Below are 21,138 nucleotides of genomic sequence, written 5' to 3' on the forward strand. Positions count from 1 at the left end.
CTTTGGTGAGCAAGGGAGGTTCATCCTCCCAAGTCTCATTTCCAAATAACTTGTCATTTAGCTTCATGATTGCTCCAAGGTATTTAGCAACTTGCTCTTCAGTGACATACTCATCCTCTTCAGAGGAAGAATACTCATCAGAGCTCATGAATGGCAGAAGTAAGTCCAATGGAATCTCTATGGTCTCATTTTGAGCCTCAGATTCCCATAGTTCCTCATTGGGGAACTCAGTGGAGGTCAGTGTACGCCCATTGAGGTCTTCCTCAGTGGCGTCCACTTCATCTCTTTCCTCTCCAAATTCGGCCATGGTTATGGCTTTGCACTCTCCTTTTGGATTTTCTTCTGTGTTGCTTGGGAGAGTACTTGGAGGGAGTTCAGTAACTTTCTTGCTCAGCTGTCCCACTTGTCCTTCCAAATTCCTAATGGAGGACCTTGTTTCAGTCATGAAACTTTGAGTGGTTTTAATTAGATCAGAGACCATGGTTGCTAAGTCAGAGGGGTTCTGCTTAGGATTCTCTGTCTGTTGCTGAGAAGATGATGGAAAAGGTTTGCCATTAAACCTGTTTCTTCCACCATTATTATTGAAACCTTGTTGAGGTCTCTCTGATTCTTCCATGAGAGATTTGGGTGATTTCTCCATGAAGAATTATAGGTGTTACCATAGGGTTCTCCTAGGTAGTTCACCTCTTCCATTGAAGGGTTCTCAGGATCATAAGCTTCTTCCTCAGATGAAGCCTCCTTAGTACTGCTTGGTGCATTTTGCATTCCAGACAGACTTTGAGAAATCAAATTGACTTGTTGAGTCAATATCTTGTTCTGAGCCAGTATGGCGTTCAGAGTGTCAATCTCAAGAACTCCTTTCTTCTGACTAGTCCCATTGTTCACAGGATTCCTTTCAGAAGTGTACATGAATTGGTTATTTGCAACCATTTCAATGAGCTCTTGAGCTTCTGTAGGCGTCTTCTTCAGATGAAGAGATCCTCCAGCAGAGCTATCCAAGGACATCTTAGATAGTTTAGAAAGACCATCATAGAAAATACCTATGATGCTCCATTCAGAAAGCATGTCAGAAGGACATTTTCTGATCAATTGTTTGTATCTTTCCCAAGCTTCATAGAAGGATTCACCATCCTTCTGTCTGAAGGTTTGGACTTCCACTCTAAGCTTACTCCATCTTTGTGGTGGAAAGAATTTTGCCAAGAAGGCATTGACTAGCTTTTCCCAAGAGTCCAGGCTTTCCTTAGGTTGAGAGTCCAACCATATCCTAGCTCTATCTCTTACAGCAAAAGGGAATAGCATCAGTCTATAGATCTCAGGGTCAACCCCATTAGTCTTGACTGTGTCACAGATTTGCAAGAATTCAGCTAAAAACTGATGAGGATCTTCCATTGGAAGTCCATGGAACTTGCAATTCTGTTGCATTAGAGAAACTAATTGAGGTTTAAGCTCAAAGTTGTTTGCTCCAATGGCAGGGATAGAGATGCTTCTCCCATAAAAATCAGGAGTAGGTGCAGTAAAGTCACCCAGCACCTTCCTTGCATTGTTGGCATTGTGGTTATTTTCGGCTGCCATGTCTTCTTCTTCTTTGAAGAATTCGGTCAGGTCCTCTAAAGAGAGTTGTGCTTTGGCTTCTCTTAGTTTTCTCTTCAAGGTCCTTTCGGGTTCAGGGTCAGCTTCAACAAGAATGCCTTTGTCTCTGCTCCTGCTCATATGAAAGAGAAGAGAACAAGAAAATGTGGAATCCTCTATGTCACAGTATAGAGATTCCTTGAGGTGTCAGAGGAAAAGAGAAATAGAAAGAAGAAGGAGAAGAAGAATTCGAACTTTACTTAGATAAGGTTCGAATTGTGCATTGAGAAGGAGTGGTACTTCCATAAAATAGAAGGATGTGAGAAGGAGGGAAGAAGATTTTCGAAAATTAATTAAAATATTTTGAAAACATTTTTGAAAAACATTAAATTGATTTTCGAAAATCAAAGTGGAAAAGAAACCAAGTGATTTTTGAAAAAGATTTTTAAATTAGAAATAAAAAAGATTTGATTGAAGACTATTTTGAAAAAGATGTAGTTAAGAAGATATGATTGGTTTAAAAGAAATGTGATTGAGAATATATGATTTGAAAAACATTTTAAAAGATATGATTTGAAAATAATTTGAAAAGATATGATTTTTAAAAATTAATGACTTGCCTAACAAGAGAAGATATGATTCAAACATAAAACCTTCCTCAACAGAAAAGGCAAAAAATGTTCAATCAAATCATTAATTGTTAGTAAGTACCTAAAAAAAAGGAAACAAATTGATTTTGAAAACATTTGATTGATAAGATATGATTTGAAAAAGATTTGATTTTGAAAAACTTTGAAAACTTGAAAAAAAATTGATTTGAAAACAAAATCTTCCCCCTAGCACCATCCTGGCGTTAAACGCCCAGAATGGTATACATTCTGGCGTTTAACGCCCAAAATGCACCCTTTTTGGGCGTTAAACGCCCAACCAGGTACCCTGGCTGGCGTTTAAACGCCAGTCTGTCTTCTTCACTGGGCGTTTTGAACGCCCAGCTTTTTCTGTATAATTCCTCTGCAGTATGTTCTGAATCTTCAATTCTTTGTATCATTGACTTGAAAAGACACAAATTAAAAATTTTTTTAGATTTTTAATAATCAAAATGCAAAAAGAACCAAATAACAATGCATGCAAGACACCAAACTTAGCAGTTTGTATACTACTGACACTATATGAGACATAAACTCTCAAGTCAAAAGAATTCAAAGATCAGAGTAAGAAATCATCAAGAATTACTTGAAGATCCTTAAGACACATGAATGAATGCATGCAATTGACACCAAACTTAAGATGAGACACTAGACTTAAGCAAGAAACATCAAATATTTTTGGTTTTTATGATTTTGTGATTTTTTTGTGCTTTTTTTCAAAAATTAAGTGAAAAAAAAAAAGATATCAAAATTCTTAATGAGAATTCCAGGAATCAGTGCAATGCTAGTCTAAGACTCCGGTCCAGGAATTAGACATGGCTTCACAGCTAGCCAAGCTTTCAAAGAAAGCTTCGGTCCAAAACACTAGACATGGCCAATGGCCAGCCAAGCCTTAGCAGATCATTGCTCCAAAAGCAAGATTGATAAAGATCAACAAGCTATTGTGATGATCAGTTGAAACCTCGGTCCAATAAGATTAGACATGGCTTTTCAGCCAGCCAGATTTCAACAAATCATCATGAAACTCTAGGATTCACCTTCAAGAATTTCGAAAAAAAAATAAATGCCTAATCTAAGCAACAAGATGAACCGTCAGTTGTCCATACACAAGAACAATCCCCGGCAACGGCGCCAAAAACTTGGTGCACGAAATTGTGATCAATACTTTTTAATACACAAATAATCCCTAGTAATGGCTCCAAAGACTTGGTGCTCAATACCATGGCATAAACACAACTTCGCACAACTAACCAGCAAGTGCACTGGGTCGTCCAAGTAATAAACCTTACGTGAGTAAGGGTCGATCCCACGGAGATTGGTGGTATGAAGCAAGCTATGGTCATCTTGTAAATCTTAGTCAGGCAGACTCAAATGTATAATGGTGATGAGCGAAAATAACATAAAGATAAAGATAGAGATACTTATGTATATCATTGGTGTAAGAGCTTCAGACAAGTGTATGAAGATGCCTTCCCTTCCGTCTCTCTGCTTTCCTACTGCCTTCATCCAATCCTTCTTACTCCTTTCCATGGCAAGCTCGTGTAGGGTTTCACTGTTGTCAGCAGCTACCTCCCATCCTCTCAGTGAAAATACGTCCCTGATGCTCTGTCACAGCATAGGCTAATCATCTGTCGGTTCTCAATCAGACCGGAATAGAATCCAGTGATTCTTTTGGCGTCTATCACTAACGCCCCGCCCTCAGGAGTTTGAAGCACGTCACAGTCATTCAATCATTGAATCCTACTCAGAATACCACAGACAAGGTTAGACCTTCCGGATTCTCTTGAATGCTGCCATCAGTTCTTGCCTATACCACGAAGACTCTGATCTCACGGAATGGCTGGCTCGTTTGTCAGGCGAGCACTCGGTTGTCAGGCGATCAACCATGCATCATGCAATCAGAAATCCAAGAGATATTCACTAAGCCTCAGATGCTTGTAGAACAAGAGTGGTTGTCAGTCACCTTGTTCATAGGTGAGAAAGATGATGAGTGTCACGGATCATCATATTCATCAAGTTGAAGAACAAGTGATATCTTAGAACAAGAACAAGCGGAATTGAATAGAAGAACAATAGTAATTGCATTAATACTCGAGGTACAGCAGAGCTCCACACCTTAATCTATGGTGTGTAGAAACTCCACCGTTGAAAATACATAAAAACAAGGTCTAGGCATGGCCGAATGGCCAGCCTCCCAAAGTGAGTTCAATCATCAAAACATGATCAAAAGACTCTCTATATCGATCCGAAGATCATAATACAATAGTAAAAGGTCCTATATATAGAAAACTAGTAGCCTAGGGTGTACAGAGATGAGTAAATGACATAAAAATCCACTTCCGGGCCCACTTGGTGTGTGCTTGGGCTGAGCAATGAAGCATTTTCGTGTAGAGACTTCTCTTGGAGTTAAACGCCAGCTTTTATGCCAGTTTGGGCGTTTAACTCCCATTTAGGTGCCAGTTCCGGCGTTTAACGCTGGAATTTCTGTAGGTGACTTTGAACGCCGGTTTGGGCCATCAAATCTTGGGCAAAGTATGGACTATCATATATTGCTGGAAAGCCCAGGATGTCTACTTTCCAACGCCGTTGAGAAAGCGCCAGTTGGGCTTCTGTAGCTCCAGAAAATCCACTTCGAGTGCAAGGAGGTCAGAATCCAACAGCATCTGCAGTCCTTTTCAGTCTCTGAATCAGATTTTTGCTCAGGTCCCTCAATTTCAGCCAGAAAATACCTGAAATCACAGAAAAACACACAAACTCATAGTAAAGTCCAGAAAAGTGAATTTTAATTAAAAACTAATAAAAATATACTAAGAACTCAACTAAAACTACTAAAAACATACTAAAAACAATGCCAAAAAGCGTACAAATTATCCGCTCATCACCAAGCTTTCTGATAGTGGATGCAGTCATTAGATTGATGCTTGCTCCAAGATCACATAGGGCTGTCTTGGTGCAAGCACCTTCTAATGTGCATGGTATCATAAAGCTTCCTGGATCTTGAAGCTTTTCTGGTAAGCTTTTCAGAATGACTGCACTGCATTCTTCAGTGAGAAACACTTTTTCAGTTTCTCTCCAATCCTTCTTATGACTTAAGATCTCTTTCATGAACTTAGCATAAGAAGGTATTTGCTCAAGTGCCTCTGCAAACGGAATCTTTATTTCAAGAGTCCTTAGATAATATGCAAAGCGGGCAAATTGCTTATCCTGCTCCGCTTGGCGGAGTTTCTGAGGATAAGGCATCTTGGCTTTATATTCTTCAACCTTAGTTGCTGCAGGCTTATTCCTTACAGAAGTGGTTGAAGAATCCTTTTTTGAGGGATTACTGTCAGCACTCTCAGGTGTCTGATCCTCCCTTGGCGTCTGAACGCTAGGAATGGGTGAAGATTGGGCGTTTAACGCCAACTTCTCCCCCTTTTCTGGCGTTTGAACGCCAGAACTGGGCAAGGAATGGGCGTTTAACGCCAGCTTTCCTTCCCTTTCTGGCGTTTGAACGCCAAAAGTATTCCTCTCTGGGCTCTTACTGTCCTCAGAGGGATTTTGGGCAGTGGCTTGGTTACCCTCTGTCAATTGTTCCTTATTTGACTTTTTGCTCTTTTGAGTGGTGTTGTTTAGTGTCTTCCCACTCCTCAGTTGAACTACTTGACACTCTCCTGTTATCTGGTTAGATATCTGCTATTTTGCTTGATTCAACTGCAGTTCTATGTTCTTGTTAGCAACTTTAGTTTCATGGAGCATCTCTTTAAATTCTGCTAACTGTTCTGTCATCAGGAGCAATTGTTGATTAAGCTCAATCATCTGTTCTTGAGGATTAGGATCAGTGACTACTGCCATGACTTCCTCTTTTGGAGAGAACTCATTGCTAGAGTATAAATATTGGTTTCTAGCAACAGTGTCTATAAGCTCTTGAGCCTCTTCAATTGTCTTCCTCATGTGTATAGATCCACCAGCTGAGTGGTCTAAAGACATCTGAGCTTTTTCTGTAAGCCCATAGTAGAAGATGTCTAACTGTACCCACTCTAAAAACATTTCAGAGGGGCATTTTCTTAGCATACCTCTATACCTCTCCTAGGCATCATAAAGGGATTCATTATCCTCTTGTTTAAAGCCTTGGATGTCCAGCCTTAGCTGTGTCATCCTCTTTGGAGGGTAAAAATGATTCAGGAACTTGTCTGATAACTGTTTCCATGTCTTTATGCTTGCTGTAGGTTGGTTATTCAACCACCTTTTAGCTTGATCTTTTACAGCAAATGGAAATAGTAATAGTCTGTAGACATCCTGATCCACCTCTTTATCATGTACTGTATCAGCAATTTGTAAGAATTGTGCCAGAAACTCAGTAGGTTCTTCCTGTGGAAGACCGGAATACTGGCAATTTTGCTGCACTATGATAATGAGTTGAGGATTTAGCTCAAAGCTGCTTGCTTTGATGAGAGGTGTACAAATGCTACTCCCATATGCAGCTGTAATAGGGTTAGCATATGACCCCAGAGTCCTTCTGAATTGATCAATCCCACTTAGGTCCATAGTGGATAAAGGGAACTGATATGGATTGCAAATAGATAAATTTTTTTTTAAGTGACCAAAAATAATAAAATAAAATAAAACAAAAGGAAAATAAAATAAAAAATTCGAAAATTAAAAGAAAATAAGATCAAAGCAAATTGAAAACTGAATCAATTAGTTAATTAAAAAGATTTTGAGATTAGCAATTAGAAAGATATGATTGAAAAATTTTTATGAAAAAGATTTGATTTTTGAAATGAAGAAAGAGAAAAACAACAAAATGACACCAAACTTAAAATTTTTAGAAAATCAAACACAATTTTTCGAAAATTTTAAAGGAAAAACACAAAGAGGACACCAAACTTAGAATTTTTACGGATCAAAAAGGGACTAAAGACATGCAAATTCGAAAATTAGAAGAAAAACAAAAGCATGCAATTGACACCAAACTTAAAATATGAAACTAGACTCAACTAAAAGACTCTAAACCAACAAAAATAAAACAGTCCTAATCTAAGCAACAAGATAAGCCGTCAGTTGTCCAAACTCGAACAATCCCCGGCAACGGCGCCAAAAACTTGGTGCACGAAATTGCAATCACACCTTTGCAATCCCGCACAACTAACCAGCAAGTGCACTGGGTCGTCCAAGTAATACCTTACGTGAGTAAGGGTCGATCCCACGGAGATTGTCGGCTTGAAGCAAGCTATGGTTATCTTGTAAATCTTAGTCAGGATATCAATAATTATCAGGATTGATATTGCAAAGCAAAAGAACATGAAATAAGTACTTGTTCGCAGTAATGGAGAATAGGTTGAGGCTTTGGAGATGCTCGACCTTCTGAATCTCTGCTTTCCTACTGTCTTCTTCCTCAAACACGCAAGGCTCCTTCCATGGCAAGCTGTATGTAGGGTTTCACCGTTGTCAGTGGCTACCTCCCATCCTCTCAGTGGAAATGTTCAACGCACCCTGTCACGGCACGGCTATCCATCTGTCGGTTCTCAATCAGGCCGGAATAGAATCCAGTGATTCTTTTGCGTCTGTCACTAATGCCCCGCCTTCAGGAGTTTGAAGCTCGTCACAGTCATTCAATCATTGAATCCTACTCAGAATACCACAGACAAGGTTTAGACCTTCCGGATTCTCTTGAATGCCGCCATCAGTTCTAGCTTATACCACGAAGATTCTGATTAAAGAATCCAAGAGATATCTACTTAATCTGAGGTAGAACGGAGGTGGTTGTCAGGCACACGTTCATAGTTGAGAATGATGATGAGTGTCACGGGTCATCACCTTCATCCGGGTTAAGAACAAGTGATATCTTAGAACGGAAGCAAGCATGATTGAATAAGAAACAGTAGTAATTGCATTAATCCATCAAGACACAGCAGAGCTCCTCACCCCCAACCGTGGGGTTTAGAGACTCATGCTGTAGAAGATACAATGAGAAACGTGTAAAGTGTCATCCGGTACCGATACAATGTCAAAAGATCCTATTAATAGTTAACTAGTAACCTAAGGTTTACAGAAATGAGTAAATGACAGAAAAATCCACTTCTGGGCCCACTTGGTGTGTGCTTGGGCTGAGCATTGAAGCTTTCATGCCAGTTTGGGCGTTTAACTCCAATTTTTATGCCAGTTCCAGCGTTAAACGCTGCAAATTCTGAGGCTGATTTGCAACGCCGGTTTGGGCCACCAAATCTCGGGCAAAGTATGGACTATTATACATTGCTGGAAAGCCCAGGATGTCTACTTTCCAACGCCGTTGAGAGCGCGCCAATTGGGCTTCTGTAGCTCCAGAAAATCCTCTTCGAGTGCAGGGAGGTCAGAATCCAACAGCATCTGCAGTCCTTTTCAGCCTCTAAATCAGATTTTTGCTCAGATCCCTTAATTTCAGCCAGAAAATACCTGAAATCACAGAAAAACACACAAACCCATAGTAAAGTCCAGAAAAGTGAATTTTAGCTAAAAACTAAGAAAAATATACTAAAAACTAACTAAAAATCATACTAAAAACATACTAAAAACAATGCCAAAAAGCGTATAAATTATCCGCTCATCAGTACTGTTGGATGCATTTTGCCATCCATTCAGACTTTGAGAAATCATGTTGACTTGCTGAGTCAATATTTTGTTCTGAGCCAATATAGCATTCAGAGCATCAATTTCAAGAACTTCCTTCCTCTGAGGCGTCCCATTACTCACAGAATTCCTCTCAGAAGTGTACATGAATTGGTTATTTGCAACCATGTCAATGAGTTCTTGAGCTTCTGCAGGCGTTTTCTTTAGGTGAATAGATCCACTTGCAAAATGGTCCAGTGACATCTTAGAGAACTCAGATAGACCATAATAGAATATATCCAAAATGGTCCACTCTGAAAGCATGTTAAAAGGATTTTGGTCATCTGCTTGTATCTTTCCTAAGCTTCATAGAGGGATTCACCATCTTTTTGTTTGAAGGTCTGAACATCCACTCTAAACTTGCTCAGCTTTTGAGGAGGAAAGAACTTAGCCAAGAAGGTCGTGACCATCTTATCCCAAGAGTCCAGGCTATCTTTAGGTTGTGAGTCCAACCATGTTCTAGCTCTGTCTCTTACAGCAAAAAAGAAAAGCATGAGCATGTAGACTTCAGGATCTACTTCATTAGTCTTAATAGTCTCACAGATCTGCAAGAACTCAGTTAAAAACTGATAGGGATCTTCTGATGAAAGTCCATGAAACTTGTAGTTCTATTGCATTAGAGCAACTAGTTGAGGCTTCAGCTCAAAATTGTTTGCTCCAATGGCAGGGATTGAGATGCTTCTTCCATCAAACTTGGAAGTAGGTGTAGTATAATCACCAAGAATCCTCCTTGCATTATTATTTTTGGCTGCCATCTCCTCTTCCTTTTCAAAAATTTCTGTAAGGTTGTCTCTGGATTGTTGTAATTTAGCTTCTCTTAGTTTTCTTTTCGGAGTCCTTTCAGGTTCAGGATCTGCTTCAACAAGAATGTCCTTGTCCTTGCTCCTGCTCATATGAAAAAGAAGAGAACAGAAAATAATAATAGGGATCCTCTTTACCGCAGTAGAGAGATTCCTTTATGTTAGTAGAAGAAGAAAAGAATAGAAGAAGGAAAAGAGAAAAATTTGAACTCAGAGAGGAAGAGGAGGTTCGAATTTTAAGATGAAGAGAAGTGTTAGTAAATGAATAAATAAATAGAAGAAGATGAGAGAGAGAATTCGAAAATTATTTTTGAAAAATTAGTGATTTTTGAAAATTAAGAGAAGAAAAAAAATTAAAATTTGAAACAATTAGTTAATTAAAAAGAATTTTTGAAAAAGGGAGAGGAGTTTTTGAAAATTAGAGAGATAAAATTAGTTAGGTGGTTTTGAAAAGGCTAAGAAACAAACAAAAAGTCAATTAGTTAGTTGAAAAATATTTGAAAATCAATTTTGAAAAGATAAGAAATTTAGAAAAGATTTTGAAATTAATTTTGAAAAAGATATAATTTTAGAAAAAGATATTTTGAAAAGATATGATTGAAAAAGATATTTTGGAAAAAGAGTTGATTTTTTTTAAAATTAAAATTGATTACTTGACTAACAAGAAACTAAAAGATATGATTCTAGAATTTAAAGATTGAACCTTTCTTAACAAGAAAGTAACAAACTTCAAATTTTTGAATCAATCACATCAATTGTTAGTAAATTTTATGAAGTTTTGAAATAAAGATAAGAAAAAGGTTTTGAAAATAAATTTTAAAAATTTTCGGAAATAATAAAAAAATGAAAAAGATTTGATTTTTGAAAAAGATTTTGAAAAGATAGTGTTCCGAGGGTTACCTGAAACTGTAGGTCGATCTCGAACGAGATCTTCTGTGCTGGTCGGAGCCGACGTGTCCGGCAGGTAGCGGCCGGAGCTGGTGTGTCCGACTTGTTGGACTTGGTGATGGTGTTGATCCTTCGTCCCCGGAGGGTGGGGGGTACCTGTAAGGGACTCCAATGCTTAAGTTAGCAAGGGTATTAAGCAGGTATTGAGTAGAATCAGAGTATGAGTTATACCTGGGTGCTCCAGTGTATTTATAATGGTGAAATATGACCTTCTGTGGATAAAATAAGTTAGTTATCTTATCTTATCTTGAGGTGAGGTCATCTTATCTTCAAGGGAACCGCCCTTCTCCCTGTAGGCTTGGGCTGCCCTTGGATTTGGGACGTGTTCCTCTATTTGGGCCCTTTGTTTGGGCTTTCCTGTGACTTAGCCGAGCTCTTTGAGTAGAGGTCGGGTTGTCCTGACCTAAAGAGGTCGGTCGCTTTGTCTGTCGAACATCCCGGGTCGGACAACTCGACCCAGGGTATGAACAGTGCCCCTGCTTGAGCTCGAACTTCCTTGAGGTCGAGTCTTTGACTTCGGTCCTTCTTTGGTGAAGCCGAACTCAAGCATTTTGTCGATTCCTTTGTAGCAGCTTTTGAATGTAGAATGTTTTCCTCTAAAAGCGCGTGTTTTTATATCAGCGCTTTTTTTTTTGGGGACGCAAGAGGGTTTTAATATCTGCATTTAATTGGCATTAATTGTCCCATTTTCTCTTGGTCTTTTATTTTGAATTTCTCAACCAAAAAAGGGTTTCTCTTCTTCACTCTTTCTTCGTAACTTCTCCCTTTACTCTCTCATTTTCTGTTTCTTTCGTAGTTTCTCCCACCTGTTCTGTCGCTGCTCTCTGTGGAAGAGGATGATCTCCAGCTTTTCTCCTTCGCAGCTCTCCGCTTTCGAGGGGTGGCTTTTCTTCTGTCCTTCGGCTTTCTTTCGAGGTTTTCTTCTGCTTTCTCCAGGTTCAATTTTTCTTTCTTCTGTTTCCTTATATGTGGAAAGTTTGCATTTTGCTCAGAGGAAGTTTTTTGGGTCTTTCTGCTTTTACCATGCTTGATTGTTGCGTGCTCTGGAATTTCTTCGTTTTTGGTGCGAATCTTTTTTCTTGTTGCTTGAATCTTTTTCTTTTAGGATTTTTGCATATTGTCGCCATTTCTGCTTGTGCCTTTGGTGATGGTTCTTTGCTTGATTCTGAAAAAAAGTTTGCATCTTTGCTATTTTTTTTGTTTGGCATTTTTGGTGTTTTGATAATGCCTTTTGCTGATAAACTGTAGAAGCAATGCTTTTTGCTGATAAACTGTAGAAAGGTGGTGATTTTGTGTTTTTACTTCCTTTGAGACTTTATTTTCTTTTTGATGAGTGCCGGGACATAAGCTGTAGAAATAGCTTGAAAACCTTGCTTTGTTATTGCCTCCAAGGGATGCCCCAGGACTTTTTGGCTTGAGTCTTGGGGTTTTCCTTTTCTGTTTGTCCGCCCGTCGAGATGTTTTGCCCCTCGTCCGAGATGTTTTTAAGTAATCCGTTCTTCTTTTCTTTTTGTAGGATTTAGTTGGCCTCATGTCTTCCCGAAATAACGTTGTAGAGATGCCTTCCCATGTTCCTGAGGGTATGGCCGATTGGGTGGACTCGATGGTTCTTATGTGTGTCTCTCTGGTTGATTCTGAGTTTTGCACGCAGCTTAGGCAGTTTCACAGTGTCTGTAGTAATCCTGGCGATGAGAAGAACTATGAGCTTGTCCCTCCCTCTTCTGACGAGAGAGTTTGCTTCTCTACTCGGGTTGTTGACGATCGCCCTTTTTTCTATGTTTATGACTTTTTCTTTGGTCAGCTGGGTATCACCCTTCCTTTTACTAAATTTGAAACCGACCTGTTATGGTCCTGTAATGTCGCCCCCTCTCAACTTCACCCTAATTCCTGGGGTTTTATAAAAATCTTTCATTTGTTGTGCAATGGCTTTGGTATCCCTGCCTCGCAATCTCTCTTTTTCTATCTATTTATCTTGACTAAGCCTGGAGTGGTAAAAAAGAAGGCAGCTTTGGTCTCCTTTCGATCTACCCAGGGAAAGAAGGTTTTTTCCATGTTTGACGAGTCATTCCGTGATTTTAAAAACTACTTTTTCAAGGTCCGAGCTGTTGAAGGTGCTCGGCCCTTCTTTCTGGATGAAAATGACGAGCCTGCTTTTCCCTTGAAATGGCAAAAAGATGTGAGGGTGTCCCGATATACGTGAGAAATGTTGGATGAGACTGAGCGAGCCTTTGTGACTGTCTTGGAAGAACACTGGGGTCAACCTCCTCATCTCGACACAAAGAAATTTCTAACCAATCCCTCTCTTCTTCAAACTGAGCTGGGTATTTTGTGTTTCCTTTTTTATCTGTTCTATATTACTCGTAACTGTCTTTTCCGACTTGTAGCTTAATTTCTGTTTTATTTGCAGAGGCGATGAAGAATAATGAATCCATGAAAGCTTTTAAAAGAGCGCAGAGGGCGACTGCTGCCAAAAACATCTTGGCCAAGGCGGCTGGGGAAGGATCCTCTCAAGTGCACGTGAAGCCGTCTGTGCCGAGTTTCCTTGGGGTGAAGAAGGTGATCCCTACTCCCCGAGTTCGTCTGGTGGATCCCTTTGCATTTTCACCTTTATCGGACGGTTATCTTTATCGTGATCGTGCAGTGAAATTGTTTTTCACTTTCTGCCGATCTGTTGCTTTATAATCGGACGATGAATACTTCAGATTAATTCTGTCTTGAAATCTTGTAGAATATCTAAATAAATTTCATTCAAAGAAAAGTGCAAAATATATACATGTGGGAATTTTTTCATCCTTTTAAGTCAGATAGTGTCTAGGTCTCAACCTGGTGCCTCATTAAAAAACCTTTTCAGAAAAAAGAGTGCATCCAATAATGAGATCCTTTACCTTTTCTAACTGTAGTACCTTCTTAGGTTGCAAGCGTGCCATGATCTGGGAAGCTCTCGTCCATCAAGTTCGGACAGTCTGTAGTAGCCCTTCCCAAGTACTTCTATAACTCGGTAGGGTCCTTTTCAGTTTGCTGCCAGCTTTCCTTCTCCTGGTCGAGTTGTTCCAATATCATTTCAGATTAGGACAAGATCGTTCTCTGTAAAACTTCTCGATACTACCCTTTGATTATATCTGGAAGCCATTCGGCGCTTTAGAGCTTCCTCCCTGATCTGAGCTCTTTCTTTGATTTCAGGTAGTAGGTCGAGCTCTTCCCTCTAAAGTTGGGAGTTTGCTCCCTCATTGTAATGAACTACTCTAGGCGATCTTTCCTCAATCTCTACTGGGATCATTGCCTCTGTTCCGTATGCTAACCGGAAGGGGGATTCCTTTATGGTGGAATGTGGCGTCGTTTGATATACCCATAGGACCTGTGGAAGCTCTTCTGCCCAGGCTCCCTTTGCATCTTGTAATCTCCGTTTTAACCAGGCCAATATGACTTTGTTGGCGGTTTCGGCCTGTCCATTGGCCTGTGGATGTTCGACGGAGGTGTACTGGTGCTTTATATTCAAGTCGGCTACTATTTTTCTAAAGCCTGCATCTGTGAATTGAGTGCCATTGTCTGTGGTTATTGAATATGGAACTCCGAACCTTGTAACAATGTTTCTATATAGGAATTTCCGGCTTCTTTGGGCAGTAGCGTTAGCTAGGGGTTCTGCCTCGATCCACTTTGTAAAGTAGTCTACCCCTACTATGAGAAATTTAACTTGTCCTGATCCCTGGGGAAAGGGGCCGAGAAGATCGAGTCCCCATTTTGCAAACGGCCAAGGAGAAGTCACGCTGATGAGCTCTTCTGGAGGAGCGATGTGAAAGTTGGCATGTTTCTGACATAGTGGACATGTCTTTACAAATTCTGTGGCTTCTTTCTGTAATGTTGGCCAATAGAACCCTGCCCGGAGTACTTTTTTGACGAGGGCCTGCGCTCCGAGATGATTGCCACAAATGCCGCCGTGTACTTCTTCTAACACTTCCTTTGTGTGGGGGTCAGCACGTATTTTAATAATGGTACTGAGATCCCTCTTTTGTATAGGATGTTGTTTATGATGGTGTAGTACTGTGCCTCCCTTTTTAGCCTCTTTGCCTCCTTTTCTTCTGTGGGGAGTATTCCTGTTTTGAGGTAGTTGATTATGGGGTCATCCATCCTTGGTCCTGGTTTTCTATGGCTAGGACTTTTTCTTCTTCCGAGATTGACGGGTTCTGTAATATTTCCTGGATGAGGCTTCTATTGTTGCCGCTTGGTTTGGTGCTGGCTAGTTTCGAGAGTGCGTCAGCTCAGGCATTTTGTTCGCGGGGGATGTGGCAAATCTTATATTCCCCGATTTGTCCAAGCTATTCCTTGGTCTTATCCAAATACTTTTTCGTGATGAAATCTTTAGCTTGGTAGCTCCCTGTTATTTGTGATGTGACCACTTGTGAATCGCTGTAAATGTTGAGTTTTTGAGCTCTGACGATTGGATTTTTGACGGTTTAGAATTTCTCAAATAAAATCTCGTCGAAGTATAGTTTCTAAACCAAGCAATAATCCTTTCATACAAAAAGTTGTTTGTCACTAAAACAAACCCCTAAATTTATAAACCGAAGTATTCAAACCTCGGGTCGTTCTCCCTAGGAATTACAACAAAGTGTCTTGTTATTGGTTTGAGTTGTTTTGGGGTTTTGATAAGAGGCATGAAAGTAATTGGCAATGAAAGTAAACTAACAACTATAAAAGGCTCTTGGCAAGGTATGAAAATTAGAAGTCCTATCCTAGTTATCCTCCTCAATTGTGATGAGAATTGTTCATTGCTACCACTTAGTTAACCCTTACTAAATAAAGGAAAGTCAAGTGGATGAATTAACTTGAGCCACAAGTCCTAGCCAACTCCCAAGGAAAGACTAGCTTTAGTGCACTCCAAACCAATTAGCAATCTCTCAAATTATCAATCAACAAAGGAATTAGATAACTCAAGAGTCACTAATTACTCTACCTAGGCCAAGAGGAACAAAATCTATACTATATCTAGAAGAGGCATTTCAACAAACACATAAAAGGCAATAAAAGTAAACAACATAAATTGCAAGAATTAAAGAGAGATACAACTACAAAGGCAAGAGATCAACAATAGAAAAGCAAAGAAGAACAATTATTATGAATTACCTCTTATTGAATTGAAAGAAAATGGAAAGAACAAAAGTAGATCTACAACAAAATGCAAGAACAATATAAAGGAAATTACAACAAAAGAATAGAGGAAGATGAATGTAACAACTAGAAATTAAGAGGATAGAAGTAGAAGAAGATGAATCTAAAATCTAGATCTAAGAACTAAACCTAATCCTAATTCTAATTCTAGAGAGAAGTGAGAGCTTCTCTCTCTAGAAACTAACTCTAACTACTCAACTAAACTAATGGTAACTAACTTCTAAAGTATGAAAAGTATGTTGATTCCCCTTCAATCCTTGGCTTAAATAGCATCAGAAATGAGTTGGATTGGGCCCACAAGGCTTCTAAAATCGCTGGCCACATGTTGCTTTAAGTGAACTAGGTGGCAGCAACGGCGCATGCGCGTACTTTGCGCGTGCGCGCCACCATACGTGTAGCAACTATGACAAATCTTATATCGTTTCGAAGCCCCGGATGTTAGCTTTCTAACCCAACTGGAACCGCATCATTTGGACCTCTGTAGCTCAAGTTATGGTCGTTTAAGTGCAAAGAGGTCGGCTTGACAGCTTTCCGGTTCTTTCATTTCTTCATGAGTTCTCCAACTTTACATGCTTTTTCTTCATTCCTTTAATCCAATCTTTGCCTCCTAAATCTGAAATCACTTAACAAACATATCAAGGCATCTAATAGAATCAAGGTAAATTATATTTATCTATTTTAAGACCTAAAAAGCATGTTTTCACTCTTAAGCACAATTAAAGGAGAATATACAAAACCATGCTATTTCATTGAATAAATGTGGGTAAAAGGTGATAAAATCCCCTAAATTCAATACAAGATAAACCGTCAAATTGGGGTTTGTCAAGCTCCCACCTCTTCAACCAGCTTCAACCCAGCTAACATTGCTTCGTATTCCGCCTGGTTATTTGAGGCCGGGAACCCGAACTTGAGGGAGAGCTCGACTTGGGTTCCTTGATTGCTTTCTATTATTATGCCTGCGCCGCTTCCAGTTTTATTTAAAGAACCATCCACATAGAGATTCCATTCTGTGAGGGTTTTCAGGATATCTGTGAATTCTGCGATAAAGTCGGCCAGATACTGTGATTTGATGGCTGTCCGAGTTTCATATTGGAGGTCGAATTCTGACAGCTCGACTGCCCATTGTAAAATTCTGCCTGCTAAATCTATTTTCTGCAAAATTCCTTTTAGAGGCTGGTTAGTTCGAACCTTAATGGTGTGATCCTGGAAGTAAGGGCGGAGTCGTCGGGATGCTAAAATGAGAGTATAGGCGAATTTTTCTATTTTCTGGTAGTTCAACTCGAATCCCTATAGTGCTTTGCTGATGAAGTATACGGGTTGTTGTCCATTCTCGTCTTATCTGACTAGTGCTGAGGCTATTGCCCGGCTTCCTACTGCGAGATATAATATGAGTGGTTCTCCTTCTCGTGGTCGAGATAGGATAGATGGCCGTCCTAAGAACTTCTTAAAGTCTTGGAAGGCTTGCTCACATTCTGTTGTCCATTCGAACTGTTTTCCCTTTCTTAAAGTAGCATAGAAGGGGAGAGATCTTATCGCAGCTCCTGCTAGGAATCGGGATAGGGCGGCCAATCTCCCATTGAGTTGTTGTACTTCTTTGACACAGGTTGGGCTCTTCATGTTGAATATGGCCTGACACTTGTCTGGATTTGCTTCAATTCCTCTTTGTGTGAGCATGAAACCTAAGAATTTGCCCGCCTCTACTGCAAAGGTGCATTTTGCGAGATTGAGTCGCATGTCATGCTTTCTTATGGTGTCGAACACTTGGGCCAGATCGGACAATAATGTCTCTTCGCTTTGTGTTTTTATTAGAATGTCGTCCACGTAGACTTCCATGACCTTTCCGATACGATCCGAGAAAACTTTATTCATTAGCCTTTGATAAGTAGCTCCTGCGTTCTTGAGACCGAAAGGCATCACAATGTAGCAGTAGTTTGCTTTCGGTGTTAAGAACGAGGTTTTTTCTTGATCTGGTGGGTACATGGGGATTTGGTTGTACCCCGAGTAAGCGTCCATAAACGAGAGATATCTATATCCAGAGGAAGCATCTACCAAAGCGTCAATACTTGGGAGTGGATATGGATCTTTTGGACAAGCTTTGTTGAGATCGGTGTAATCGGTGCACATTCACCACTTCCCGTTTGATTTTTTCACCAAGACGACGTTGGCTAGCCATAGTGGGTATTTGACTTCCCTTATGAATCCTGCTTCCAGTAGTGCTTGTACTTGCTCTTCCACTGCTTGGGATCACTCTGGCCCAAGTTTTCTTCGTCTCTGCTGTATCGGCCGAGATCCTGGATAGACCGCCAACTTATGGCTCATTAGCTTAGGGTCTATTCCTGGCATGTCTGCGGCTTTCCACGCGAAGAGATAACATTATCTCGTAAGAATTGTATTAGTAATTCTTTTGAATCTTCTCTTAGGATTGTGCCGATATTGGTTGTTTTTTCCGAAGTATCCCCGATCTGAATCTTCTCTATCGCACCTTCTGGTTGTGGACGAAGCTCTTCTCGTTGTTGGGCTCCGCCCAGCTCGATTGTGTGGAACTCTTCTCCCCTGCCTCTGAGATTTAGGCTTTCGTTATAACAGCGACGTGCCATCTTTTGATCTGCTTTTATCGTGGCTATTCCTTTCGTAGTGGGGAATTTCATACATAGATGTGGCGTCGAGACTATCGCGCCAAGTTGGTTGAGTGTTGTCCGACCTATGAGAGCATTGTAAGCTGAACTTACATCGACCACGATGTAGTCTATTCTGAGGGTCCTGGATTGGTTCCCTTTTCTGAAGGTTGTATGTAGTGGTATGTATCCCAGCGGTTGAACCGGGGTATCTCCTAGTCCGAACAGACTGTTTGGATATGCTTTAAGTTCTTTCTCTTCTAAGCCGAGTTTATCGAAGGCTGTTTTGAATAAGATATCGGTGGAACTCCCTTGGTCTATTAAGGTACGGTGTAGATTGGTGTTTGTCAATATGATGGTGATGACCATGGGATCGTCATGTCCTGAGATGATGCCGGAGGCGTCCTCTTTAGTGAATGTTATTGCCGGGATATTGAGTGCTTCCTCCTTTCCCTCGACATGATATACTTCTTTGAGATATCTTTTGCGAGATGATTTGTAGATCCCACCTCCTGTGAATCCGCCATGTATCATGTGGACATGTCTCTCTGGTGTCCGAGGTGATCATTCAGTTAGCTCGGTATCTTCTTTTCTCTTGGATTCCTTATCTTTGTCTCGATAGGAGGTCCCTGATTTTGAGGTCTCTCCTAACCGAGCGTTTTCTTCCATGTTGATATATTTTTCTGCTCGTTCTTGTACTTCGTCTAAGGAGGTCGGGTACTTCTTTGATATAGATTGGATAAAAGGTCCTTCTTGCAGGCCGTTGATGAGTCCCATGATGGCGGCTTCTGTTGGTAAACTTTGTATGTCCATGCATGTTTTGTTGAATCTTTCCATGTAGTTGCGGAGGTTCTCCCGATCTCCTTGTTTGATCCCTAGTAGGCTGGGGGCGTGCTTGGCCTTATCTTTCTGAATGGAGAATCTGGCTAGGAATTGTTTAGCTAGGTCATCAAAGCTTGAGATGGACTTTGGGGGTAGGTTATCGAACCATTGGATTGTTGTCTTTGTGAGAGTTGTTGGAAAGGCTTTACAGCGAACAGCATCTGGGGCGTCGGTAAGGTACATTCTGCTTCTGAAGTTGCTGAGGTGGTGGTTGGGGTCCATGGTGCCATCGTATAGGGTCATATCTGGGAGTTTGAAGTCTTTTGGAATTTTGGTTTTCATGATTTCCCTGGTGAACGGGTCTTGCTCTTTACGTGAATTTTCTTCAAGATTGGCCCAGGGGACTTTTAATTTAAGATCGGCTTCCAATTGCTGTAGTTTTTCTTCCAATTCTCGACGTCGCCGCACCTCTCTTTGTAGATCTTTTCTGATTTCTCGTTGTTGTTGGGTTTCTTTTTCAAGTTATTTTAGGCGATCTAGGAGCGCTTCTATTGCCCCGAAATTTGGTGAGTCTTTGTCCTTGTTGGTTTTCGGGGTATCTTGTAGCGTGACATCCGCGTTCTTGTGCGGTGTTCTATCTTCCAGACCTGAATCGTGGTCGTTGTCATAGTTGTCCGCCATGGTGATGGGATGACTTCCAGGTTCTCCGGCAATGGCGCCAATGTTCCGAGGGTTACCTGAAACTGTAGGTCGATCTCGGACGAGATCTTCTGTGCTGGTCGGAGCCGACGTGTCCGGCAGGTGTATAGCGGCCGGAGCTGGTGTGTCCGACTTGTTGGACTTGGTGATGGTGCTGATCCTTCGTCCCCGGAGGGTGGGGGGTACCTGCAAGGGACTCCGATGCTTAAGTTAGTAAGGGTATTAAGCTGGTATTGATTAGAATCAGAGTATGAATTATACCTGGGTGCTCCAGTGTATTTATAATGGTGAGATGTGACCTTCTGTGGATAAGATAAGTTAGTTATCTTATCTTATCTTTATCTTATCTTGAGGTGAGGTCATCTTATCTTCAAGAGAACTGCCCTTCTCCCTGTAGGCTTGGGCTGCCCTTGGATTTGGGACGTGTTCCTCTATTTGGGCCCTTCGTTTGGGCTTTCCTGTGACTTGGCCGAGCTCTTTGAGTAGAGGCCGGGTTGTCCTGACCTAAAGAGGACGGTCGCTTTGTCTATCGAACATCCCGGGTCGGACAGCTCAACCCAGGGTATGAACAGATAGGATTTTTTTAAATTGAAAATTTGACTTGACTTATAAGAAATAGCTAAGTTTTAAAAATTTTTGACTAAGTCAACTCAAATTTTCGAAAATTTGAGAGAAATAAGGAAAATATATTTTTTATTTTTGAATTTTTAATGATGAGAGAGAAAAACACAAAAATGACCCAAAACATGAAAATTTTGGATCAAAACACATGATGCATGCAAGAACACTATGAATGTCAAGATGAACATCAAGAACACTTTGAAGATCAAAATGAACATCAAGACTTATTTTTGAAAAATTTTCAAGAAAAGAAAAACATGCAAGACACCAAACTTAGAAATTTTTCATATTTAGGCACTAAGAATTCAAAAATGCACATGAGAAACAACAAAAAACACAAAACAAGAAAATATCAAGATCAAACAAGAAGACTTACCAAGAACAACTTGAAGATCATGAAGAATACCATGCATGAGTTTTCGAAAAATGCACAAATTTTTAAAGACATGCAATTGACACCAAACTTAAAATTTGACACTAGACTCAAACAAGAAACACAAAATATTTTTTGTTTTTATGATTTTATAATTTTTTTTGTATTTTTTTTGAATTTTTCGAAAATTACTTTTGGAAAAACGCAAACATATAGAAAAAAAATTTTGAAAGATTTTTGAAAACTTTTTGAAA

At 40.2% G+C, this 21,138-nt stretch overlaps 1 non-coding gene across 1 annotated transcript; it reads left to right on the forward strand.

Annotated features, from left to right (window-relative positions):
• Positions 1–1,059: 1,059 nt before the first annotated feature.
• On the forward strand, positions 1,060–1,167 carry LOC130952395 (small nucleolar RNA R71). The gene has a single exon (XR_009074576.1). It is a non-coding gene; the product is annotated as a small nucleolar RNA R71 (small nucleolar RNA).
• The last annotated feature ends 19,971 nt before the right edge of the window (positions 1,168–21,138 follow it).

This window comes from Arachis stenosperma, chromosome 9 (assembly GCF_014773155.1).
Source record: "Arachis stenosperma cultivar V10309 chromosome 9, arast.V10309.gnm1.PFL2, whole genome shotgun sequence".
NCBI classification, from domain to species: Eukaryota; Viridiplantae; Streptophyta; class Magnoliopsida; order Fabales; family Fabaceae; genus Arachis; species Arachis stenosperma.